We start from the raw sequence: 12,104 nt of genomic DNA on the forward strand, positions 1-12,104 counted from the left end.
CGTATTATCATAAGTATATACAAGAATATAACTGCTATAATACTGCTCCTATGTACAGGAATATAACTACTATAATACTGCTCCTATGTACAAGAATATAACTACTATAATACTGCCTCCTATGTACAAGAATATAACTACTATAATACTGCTCCTATGTACAAGAATATAACTACTATAATACTGCTCCTAAGTACAGGAATATAACTACTATAATACTGCTCCTATGTACAAGAATATAACTACTATAATACTGCTCCTATGTACAAGAATATAACTACTATAATACTGCTCCTTAAGTACAAAAATATAACTATTATAATACTGCCTCCTATGTACAAGAATATAACTACTATAATACTGCCCCTATGTACAAGAATATAACTACTATAATACTGCCTCCTATATACAAGAATATAACTGCTATAATACTGCCTCCTATGTACAAGAATATAACTACTATAATACTGCTCCTATGTACAAGAATATAACTACTATAATACTGATCCTATGTACAGGACTATAGCTACTATAATACTCCTCCTATGTACAAGAATATAACTACTATAATACTGCTCCTATGTACAAGAATATAACTACTATAATACTGCTCCTATGTACAAGAATATAACTACTATAATACTGCCTCCTATGTACAAGAATATAACTACTATAATACTGCTCCTATGTACAGGAATATAAATACTATAATACTGCCTCCTATGTACAAGAATATAACTACTATAATACTGCCTCCTATGTGCAAGAATATAACTACTATAATACTGCTCCTATGTACAAGAATATAACTACTATAATACTGCCTCCTATGTACATGAATATAACTACTATAATACTGCCTCCTATGTATAAGAATATAACTACTATAATACTGCTCCTATGTATAAGAATATAACTACTATAATACTGCTCCTATGTACAAGAATATAACTACTATAAAACTGCTCCTATGTACAAGAATATAACTACTATAATACTGCCTTCTATGTACAAGAATATAACTACTATAATACTGCCTCCTATGTACTAAGAATATAACTACTATAATACTGCCTCCTTGTACAAGAATATAACTACTATAATACTGTGTCCTATGTACAAGAATATAACCACTATAATACTGCTCCTATGTACAAGAATATAACTACTATAATACTGCTCCTTAAGTACAAGAATATAACTACTATAATACTGCCTCCTATGTACAAGAATATAACTACTATAATACTGCTCCTATGTACAGAATATAAATACTATAATACTGCCTCCTATGTACAAGAATATAACTACTATAATACTGCCTCCTATGTGCAAGAATATAACTACTATAATACTGCTCCTATGTACAAGAATACTATATACTGCCTCCTATGTACACACTATAATACTGCCTTCCTATGTACAAGAATATAACTACATAATACTGCTCCTATGTACAAGAATATAACTACTATAATACTGCCTCCTATGTACATGAATATAACTACTTATAATACTGCTCCTATGTATAAGGAATATAACTACTATTAATACTGCCTCCTATGTATAAGAATATAACTACATAATACTGCTCCTATGTACAAGAATATAACTACTATAATACTGCTCCTATGTACAAGAATATAATACTATAATACTGGCTCCTATGTACAAGAATCTAACTACTATAATACTGCCTCCTATGTATAAGAATATAACTACTATAATACTGCCTCCTATTGTACAAGAATATAACTACTATAATACGTGCCCTATGTACAAGAATATAACTACTATAATACTGCCTCCTATGTATAAGAATATAACTACTATAATACTGCTCCTATGTACAAGAATATAACTACTATAATACTGCTCCCTATGTACAAGAATATAACTACTATAATACTGCTCCTATGTACAAGAATATAACTACTATAATACTGCTCCTATGTACAAGAATATAACTACTATAATACTGCCTCCTATGTACAAGAATATAACTACTATAATACTGCCCCTATGTACAAGAATATAACTACTATAATACTGCTCCTATGTACAAGAATATAACTACTATAATACTGCCTCCTATGTACAATAATATAACTACTATAATACTGCTCCTATGTACAAGAATATAACTACTATAATACTGCTCCTATGTACAAGAATATAACTACTATAATACTGCTCCTATGTACAAGAATATAACTACTATAATGCTGCTCCTATGTACAAGAATATAACTACTATAATACTGCTCCTATGTACTAGAATATAACTACTATAATACTGCTCCTATGTACAAGAATATAACTACTATAATACTGCTCCTATGTACAAGAATATAACTACTATAATACTGCTCCTATGTACAAGAATATAACTACTATAATACTGCTCCTATGTACAAGGATATAATTACTATAATACTGCCTCCTATGTACAAGAATATAACTACTATAATACTGCCTCCTATGTATAAGAATATAACTACTATAATACTGCCTCCTTTGTACAAGAATATAACTACTATAATACTGTGTCCTATGTACAAGAATATAACCACTATAATACTGCCTCCTATGTATAAGAATATAACTACTATAATACTGCTCCCATGTACAAGAATATAACTACTATAATACTGCTCCCATGTACAAGAATATAATTACTATAATACTGCTCCTATGTACAAGAATATAACCACTATACTACTGCCTCCTATGTATAAGAATATAACTACTATAATACTGCCTCCTATGTACAAGAATATAACTACTATAATACTGCCCCTATGTACAAGAATATAACTACTATAATACTGCTCCTATGTACAAGAATATAACTACTATAATACTGCCTCCTATGTACAATAATATAACTACTATAATGCTGCTCCTATGTACAAGAATATAACTACTATAATACTGCTCCTATGTACTAGAATATAACTACTATAATACTGCTCCTATGTACAAGAATATAACTACTATAATACTGCCTCCTATGTACAAGAATATAACTACTATAATACTGCTCCTATGTACAAGAATATAACTACTATAATACTGCTCCTATGTACAAGGATATAATTACTATAATACTGCCTCCTATGTACAAGAATATAACTACTATAATACTGCCCTATATGTATATCTTATTATACTTAGTATAAGGTCAGTCCAGTGCTCGGCTGTCAGGGGTTTCTGTAGATTTCTCTGTTCTGCTCTGTTTAATAATAATTACGTTCCGGCTTCGTTACTCGGTTACATTCTCCTTCCTGACTTTGATATAACGACGCAACAGAAATAATGGGATACAAATGAATAAATCAGCAGTTTGGTCATTGTCCGCAGCAACTTTTTCAGGATAAAACTTTAGAAATGAACATTGTCAGGAGTTTAGCCTGGCTCCCTGATTTCTGGAGTCTGAATACTCGTCTATTAGTGTCACAGTCTTTCCTAAAGGGATCCTACCTGTAGATGTTATTATGATCTTGGAATCTTTATAATTTCAGACTCGGGCAGGAAGACGTACCGTAATTGGGCCCTAGAAATGTCCATCCTCAGAATCATTTGGCCATAAAAAAAGAGGCCCCGACAAAATCCTGTTTCTTTGGAGTTGGAGGCGGTGCTTAATTCCTTCCCACCATTGAGTATTTAAAGGGTGTGTATGACTAGAACAACCCCTTTTTATATGACCTATAAATGGGTGTGTCCCTAAGAAAGCATGTCTCTTTACTGGACACACCCCATCCCTGTATCACAAGGGTCTCCCATTCATTTGAATGCTTGGCATGCAGTGCTACATTTCGCCTCTAGTGGCCACTGCAGGGAAAAGTTATAGCTGGAAGCCTTATCCCCTCCCCTTGATTGTGGCGACACCAAATCCTGGACGGTTACTGGAGAGGTAGCCCTGGACCACTGAAACTCCTCCCCTTAATATATGACAATTTAAATCCCAGGTGTCTTTTTTGTATACTTTAAAAAAAAAAATTATTCTACCAATTTTGAGTCTTCTGCTCCGTTCACACCTAAAGCCCCAGGCAAAGCTTTCCGTTATGAACGAGCAGTGCATTGTGGGAGCTCAGGTAACATCTCCATCATCAGAGCTCAGCTGTTAGGTCCGTGAACGGTCAGATTCCAATGGGGTGTCAGAGTCGCTTTGTATGTAACTAGAGGAGAAAACGCGATAGAGCTCGAAATCAGTACAAAAGAAGTGAAACAAAGTATCTACAAAGTGACGCGATTTTTTGGGGGGTTTTCTGGCTGCAATGATGTAAAACTTTAAAAACAATTTTTAATAAACAGATGAAGGAAGTGAGAATTATCGGAGGCGCGCGGCGTTCCGCAGATGGGAGCTCAGGTTCTGTCAGCGCTTTGAGGGAAAGATTTATTTATTTTTGAAGGCTGCAAGCTGTTCCTTCATACTGCAGTTTCCTGCCGTCATTTATCCATCAGAACAAGACAAATAAAATGTTATTTGGGGTGGGGGTGGCATTAAGGATCATGCCGCCGACCCCCAGGATCTCCACCCCTCCCCCATCATATTGAAGCTCATTTCTCTCTTACAGTTTCCTGATAATCTTTTTATTTTTTTCATTGGTGGCTTAGTTGCTTTTAGTTGTAATCCGGCAAAGCTGCAGTGCAAAGCATGGAGAAAAGACAGATAGGAAACAGAGGCTCTCAAATTCAGAAAGTGGATTTCAGATTCATCTCAAGCTCTGAATAGACAATGCAGTGATACTCTAGGCAACTAATCCTGGTGAAGGGGGCACCACAGATAGCCTGGCACCTGAGACTTGTGACCACTTGTATGGCGGTATTTTTTGAGAGCTGTATGGTGGCGTTTTTTGTTTTTTTAGAAAACTACTGTATGTTGATGTTTTTGAGAGCTGCATGGTGGTATTTTTGAGTTTTGTATGGCAATACTTTTTTGAGAGCTGTATGGCGGTATTTTTTCAGAGCTGTTTGGAGTTATCTTTTTGAGAGATGTAGGGTTTGATTGTTTAGAAAACTGCGTTTGCATTTTTGAGAGTTGTTCAGAGGTATTTTTTGAGAGCTGTACCTCGGTATTTTCTTGAGCAGTGTGTGTTACTACTAGTCAAGACAGTTGTGGTGTTTGGCGGGGGTGGCACTGGATTGCAGTTGCCATTAGACATCTGTATGGAAGTATTATTTGGTACTGTTATGTGGTCACTGTCATGGCGGTAGACAGTGCCCGCTGGTGGAGTAGCTCTGCTCGTTCCTTTTGACTGAAGTCTGCTTCTTGCCAGCGCTTTCTCCCTCTGCCCCTAGGGGGTGCACGTCTGCTCCCTTTGCCTCTTAAAGGGCCAGTGTGCATGCACCCTAATCTTACCCACCTTATGGCTGCCAACCTTAGGAGTATTTTAGAGAAGTTCCCTGAGCAATAGTTTCTAGTCCTCTACTTCCTGCAAAGTTGTGCTGATCATGTATGTTTGCCCATGTACTGACTTCTGCCTGTTTTCCCGATTAGACCATTCATTGCCTGGCCTGACCTCTGCCTGATCTCCGTACTGACCCTAAGCTGCCTGCCCTGACCTTGGACTGTTTATTGGATCACACGTACTCTGCCTGCCCTGACCTCAGACTGTCCCTGACTATGGTTTTGCTTGATCCCATATTAATACCGCCATGTATTATAAGGTCTTATACAGTTCCTATCTACAGTCAGTGCACACATATGCTTATTATCTCCCAGCAGAAGATCTTGCAGTGGGACCTTTCACCGTAACCTCCTTTGTCTTATGTCTGCGGCCAGTCTCTTATCAATCTGAATATCCTCTGGAGATAGAGAGGTATAAATACTGCCCCCCCCCCCCCCCCCATCTCCTCAGGATGGACTTCAGGATCTGCTCTATATCTCTTTGGGTTTCTCTCTACAGGAATTCCAAGCCAAATACACCGGCCTCGGCCTCCATTGTTGATGATGACTTGATTTCCTCTCTTTATAAAGTCACCTTCAGATTCTTTTCATCCAAATGCTTCTCTTTGTCCTGTTTGGAAGGTTCCTTCCTGTGTTCATTCTAGAAGTTCAAACGCTCAAATTACCCTCAACCTCCTCCAACAACGGTGCCCCGAAACGTGAATACAACACGGAGGATCCAACATGATTTATATTGTGTATTATCTATCTGCCTATCTAACTATCTATCTATCTATCTATCTATCTATCTATCTAACGATCTATTTATCTAATATCTACCTGTCATTTCATATCTATCTATCTATCTATCTCATATCTATCTATATCTCATATCTATCTATCTCATATCTATCTATATCTCATATCTATCTATCTATCTCATATCTATCTATCTATCTATCTATCTATCTATCTATCTATCTATCTATCTATCTCATATCTATCTCATATCTATCTATCTCATATCTATCTATCTATCTATCTATCTATCTATCTCATATCTATCTATCTCATATCTATCTATCTATCTATCTATCTATCTATCTCATATCTATCTATCTATCTCATATCTATCTATCTATCTATCTATCTATTATCTATGAATGTATGTATGTATCTATCTATCTATCTATCTATCTATCTATCTCTCTCTCTCTCTCTCTCTCTCTCTCATATCTATCTATCTATCTATCTATCTATCTATCTATCTGTCTGTCATCTCATATCTATCTATTATCTGTCTATCTATCTATCTATCTATCTATCTATCTATCTATCTATCTATCTATCTATCTATCATCCATCTATCTATCTATCTATCTATCTATCTATCTCCTATCTATGTAATATCTATCTATCTATCTACCTATTTATCTAATAGCTACCTGTCATTTCATATCTATCTATCTATCTATCTATCTATCTATCTATCTCTCTCATATCTATCTATCTATCTCTCTCATATCTATCTATCTATCTCATATCTATCTATCTATCTATCTCCTATCTATGTAATATCTATCTATCTATCTACCTATTTATCTAATAGCTACCTGTCATTTCATATCTATCTATCTATCTATCTATCTATATCTATCTATCTATCTATCATCTTTTTATCGATCATTTCTTTCTAATGTGGATCTACCCTGATTGTACGGTTTTGTGCTGGACACGGATCGTGCTTCCATCTTTACTGCAGACAGTTTTACGGATCAAGTGTACATTAGAAAATGGCTTCTATTCATCCGCCTTACGCATCGAGGGCTTGTCTATCGCTGGCGCAGCAATGCGGTACATTATTGTGCGCCACCAGACTAAAATGTGCGACGTAACCACCAAGCCTCCATCTATAGGCCATCTGTCTGAGAGGGCCTCAACCCTGTTGCCTATGGCAACCAGTCAGAACTCTGCTTTCAGTCTCATGCTGTGATTAGTCGCTATGGGCAACCAGGCCAGCTTTCCCATATAAGGCGCGTCCTCCATGACAACAATGGCCACCGACTCTATGGAGGAGCAGACCAGAAAAGGACTCCTGTCCCTTAGCAACAGCCCTGACCTTGGGCAGCGCTATTAGTAGAATAGATCATCACCGTCGCCGTGGCGGCCGCTCTGTAATCATCTGCTCTGGTCTTGGCCTCAGGTAATCGAAAAAAACAAGAAAACACAAGATTAGTTTGTCCATTGAATATTTAAAGGGCTGCAGCAGCTCGCGATTCTTATTAATTTTGGTCTAAGGGCCGCCGGCGGGCTCGTCGCCATCATGGAGAAGCAAATTATTTAAGTCATGCAGATTCCTTGAGTCCAAACGAGAAGGAGCGGAGACAAGGCCTCAATTATTTATGAAGATGACCCCTGCTCCGCCGCCCATGTTTTATTCATGGCTGTTTGTTCTCTGCAGACACAACTCTCCTCCAATTTATATCCGGACAAAGGGACGTCCGTCACCCCCCCCCCCCTTCTTTTTTCCCAATTACCTGCCGCTTCTAACACGTTCTGAGAAACACAGCAATTTCTTTTTACTATCCAATATCACGCTACGGTATCGTCCGCTGCGGCTCTTAGGGGGATATTACAGGGTTTTGTGTCAATAGCGTGCAGTCACCGCATAATGAAAAGTTCTGAAACTTTTTCATAGGCTTTTGTGTCTGTTTCTCACTATTTGCAAGAACTCTGCTTGCTGTCAGTGACGGGAAACATTATTATTGTTTACATCCATAGTAAAATCCTGTCTGATCATCATCCAGCTCACACATGTTTATCAGGGCTGTTATTTACTTTTTTTTTACCTTTGCAACAGAGAGGCTCCCATTCACTGACAGCAAGCAGAAGAGAAGGGCACTGAGTCTGCTGCTGTTGTGGGGACATCATGACTGCAACTGTTATGGGGACACTGGCTTGCAGTATTATGGGGGCGCTGTGGATGTCACTGTTATGGGGGCGCTGTGGATGTCACTGTTATGAGGGCACTGTGGATGTCACTGTTATGGGGGCACTGTGGATGTCACTGTTATGGAGGCACTGTGGATGTCACTGTTATGGAGGCACTGTGGATGTCACTGTTATGAGGGCACTGTGGATGTCACTGTTATGGAGGCACTGTGGATGTCACTGTTATGGGGCGCTGTGGATGTCACTGTTATGGGGGCGCTGTGGATGTCACTGTTATGAGGGCACTGTGGATGTCACTGTTATGGAGGCACTGTGGATGTCACTGTTATGGGGCGCTGTGGATGTCACTGTTATGGAGGCACTGTGGATGTCACTGTTATGGGGCGCTGTGGATGTCACTGTTATGGGGCACTGTGGATGTCACTGTTATGGGGCGCTGTGGATGTCACTGTTATGGGGGCACTGTGGATGTCACTGTTATGAAGGCACTGTGGATGTCACTGTTATGGGGGCACTGTGGATGTCACTGTTATGGGGCACTGTGAATGTCACTGTTATGGAGGTACTGTGGATGTCACTGTTATGGGGGAACTGTGGATGTCACTGTTATGGGGGCACTGTGGATGTCACTGTTATGGGGGCACTGTGGATGTCACTGTTATGAAGGCACTGTGGATGTCACTGTTATGGGGGCACTGTGGATGTCACTGTTATGGGGGCACTGTGGATGTGACTGTTATTGAGGCACTGTGGAAGTCACTGTTATGGGGCACTGTGGATGTCACTGTTATGGGGGCACTGTGAATGTCACTGTTATGGAGGTACTGTGGATGTCACTGTTATGGGGGCACTGTGGATGTCACTGTTATGAAGGCACTGTGGATGTCACTGTTATGGGGGCACTGTGGATGTCACTGTTATGGGGGCAGTGTGGATGTGACTGTTATTGAGGCACTGTGGATGTCACTGTTATGGGGCACTGTGGATGTCACTGTTATGGGGGCACTGTGAATGTCACTGTTATGGGGGCACTGTGGATGTCACTGTTATGGGGGCACTGTGGATGTCACTGTTATGAAGGCACTGTGGATGTCACTGTTATGGGGGCACTGTGGATGTCACTGTTATTGAGGCGCTGTGGATGTCACTGTTATGGGGGCACTGTGGATGTCACTGTTATGGGGGCGCTGTGGATGTCACTGCTCATTGTACATGGTATGGTTTTGCTATTTAAGCATTGTAATGCACAGTTGGTTGGACATTATATGGTAGCATTATTTGGGAACTGTATAAGTCCTTTTACTATATGGCGGTATTAATATTTGCACTTTATGGCACTTTATGAATTGTAAAGTACAGTTGTTTGGACATTAGACAGTGGTATTATTTGGGCACTGTATAAGCGCTTATTACTAAATGACGGTATTAGTTTGAGCACGATATGGTACTGTTCATTGTACATGCTTTAGTCGTATTATTTAAACATTGTAAAGTACTGTTGTTTAGACATTATGTGGTGGTATTATTTGGGCATTGTATAAGACCTAATACTGTATGACGGTATTAATGTGGGCACTGTACGCTACTGTTCATTGTACATGCTTTGGTCGTATTATTTAGGCTCTGTAATGTACTGTTGTTTGGATACTGTATGGTGGTATTATTTGGGCACTGTATAGCAGTGGTTATAGACATTTTCACGGTATTATATGGGTGCAGTACGATGCAGTTGCTTGACCATATTTCGGTGGCACTGTAATCAGAGGTTTTTCGCAGCGCCTTCCACAGCCCTAGCCCCCATGTTAAAGGAAGGGACCCCCCACTCCGATATAAACACCCCACCTGGACCCTGTGACTCACCCGCCACCTCCCTACCAGCTGTTTTTCGTCTCATGGCAGTTGTTGGTGCAGTGTTGCAGTATTTTGCTGTTCTTCGGCGCTGCGGTTCTCCGGTCGCTATGCTGCGTCGTGCCAACTCCTGCCGTGAACTCTTCTACATTTTGCACACCTGTTTATCGCCCGCATAGCAACGTCTCCATGGAGGAACAAAAGAACATTCCGTGTAATTCACTCTCCGGTCGGCACGTCTCATGGAATGTATATCTCTGCACATGGACAAGCTTCAAGGACAAAAAGTGATTCAGCCCTAGCGAGAGGCACGGGGGAAAATTGGTACTTACTAACCAATACTGCGGGTGACTACCCTGATCTCCAGAGGGGCACAGAGGTCCAGAGTAGTCACCCACTTACTGCTGCATCTTTTATCAGAAGATGACCTGAGCCTATGTGGACTAAGGGGATAAAATAACTACAGTAAGTTGTAGGGGTCAAAGCTAATAAACCAATAAGCTGTACAAAGTGCTGGTACAGTTCTTGCAGCCGCCTCTAGGGGGAGCTTACTGTATACTGTTTATATGAAGAGCATGCATCAGCTCCCCCTAGTGGTGGCCAAAGGAAGGCAGAATTGTATCATTTCAAGGAGTATTCCTATCTGAGATATTTATGGCATATCCCCAGGATAAATTATAATTTGTCGACTGTGGGCAGGTCTAACCTCTGGGTCCAATAAGTGTGTGGGGGGGGGGGGGGACACCTACTCGACCCTTGTGGGACCTGCTCCTTCTCCAGAATAGGACCCATCTCACACCCTCTTTTTCTGGAGAACGGAAACTAGCTGTTCGTGCTTACTTGGCAATTTTTGGAACTTCCATAGAAGTAAATGGAGAGAGCTGCAATCATCTCCCCATCTCCTTCTCGAGAAGGAATAGGTCACACAGGGGGTCCGATAGGCCCCTCACCCAATACCTTATACACAATACTGGCATATCCTGTTGACATGCCAGGTCCTGAAATCCTGCTTGCTTGGGGCCACCACTAGGGGCAGATTACTGCAGGCTGTTTATACACACAGTATGCATTAAGCTCCTGAGCTCCCTCTAGTGGTGGCTACAGGCCGCACAAAGTTTATCATTCATCTCCTGGATTTTGAGCTGTCAGCAATATAAAAGTATTTTAAGAAATGAAGCCGCATAGAAGGACATGATGTTAAAGTGTGGACATTTGCTTTAATCATCATATAACAGAAATGCTGCAACAGTTTGCTTCAATTCCTCATCAATTACAAGATCACTGCTTGCAGTCAGGGAACAGGAACATTCTTATTTACACGCAGAGGCTGACAGGCTCAGTACTTCTGATAGCTGACATCTTCTTATACATTGTATCCAGTGCAGACAATACCCGTAACCTGTATTGCAGGCTGATGCATTTTATCTGCACTGACACATTGTAACAAACTGTCAGGGCCGGAGAGAGATTGGTGCTAATGATGTATTGGCCTCACAGAGGACTGTCTAGACTGGACACACTTGTAGCAGACCCTCAGTTCTCAGAAGTGAGAAGTAACAAGTCTGTATGGGTTTTTGGTTAAAAAAATGTTTCCGTTCACTAAGAGCAAGCAGATATTTTGAAAATGGTAAAGAAGATGTACACAATTCCTTATGTTTGTCCCGGTTCTGTTCTTGCCACTACTTGGTTTGCCTGGATAGTAAATAAGGACATAAGTGGTATTCAGGGGGCGCATGTTATGGAGGATGTAGAGTCACATGACCGCGGTGCAGCGCTCCATATGGAGTGGTGATGGATCATACACTACTACATGGAGGATGTAGAGTCACATGACTGCGGTGCAGCGCTCCATATGGAGGTGTGATGGACCGTACACTACTACATGGAGGATGTAGTCACATGACTGCGTCGCA

The 12,104-nt window shown here is 40.2% G+C and overlaps 1 protein-coding gene across 1 annotated transcript in view; it reads right to left on the bottom strand.

The window, feature by feature from the left end:
* LOC122932760 (galactosylgalactosylxylosylprotein 3-beta-glucuronosyltransferase 1-like) overlaps window positions 1-12,104 on the bottom strand; it is a 95,945-nt gene that overhangs the window by 14,319 nt on the left and 69,522 nt on the right. The gene's annotated exons all lie outside the window — the stretch shown is intronic.

Source organism: Bufo gargarizans, chromosome 3 (genome assembly GCF_014858855.1).
Source record: "Bufo gargarizans isolate SCDJY-AF-19 chromosome 3, ASM1485885v1, whole genome shotgun sequence".
NCBI classification, from domain to species: Eukaryota; Metazoa; Chordata; class Amphibia; order Anura; family Bufonidae; genus Bufo; species Bufo gargarizans.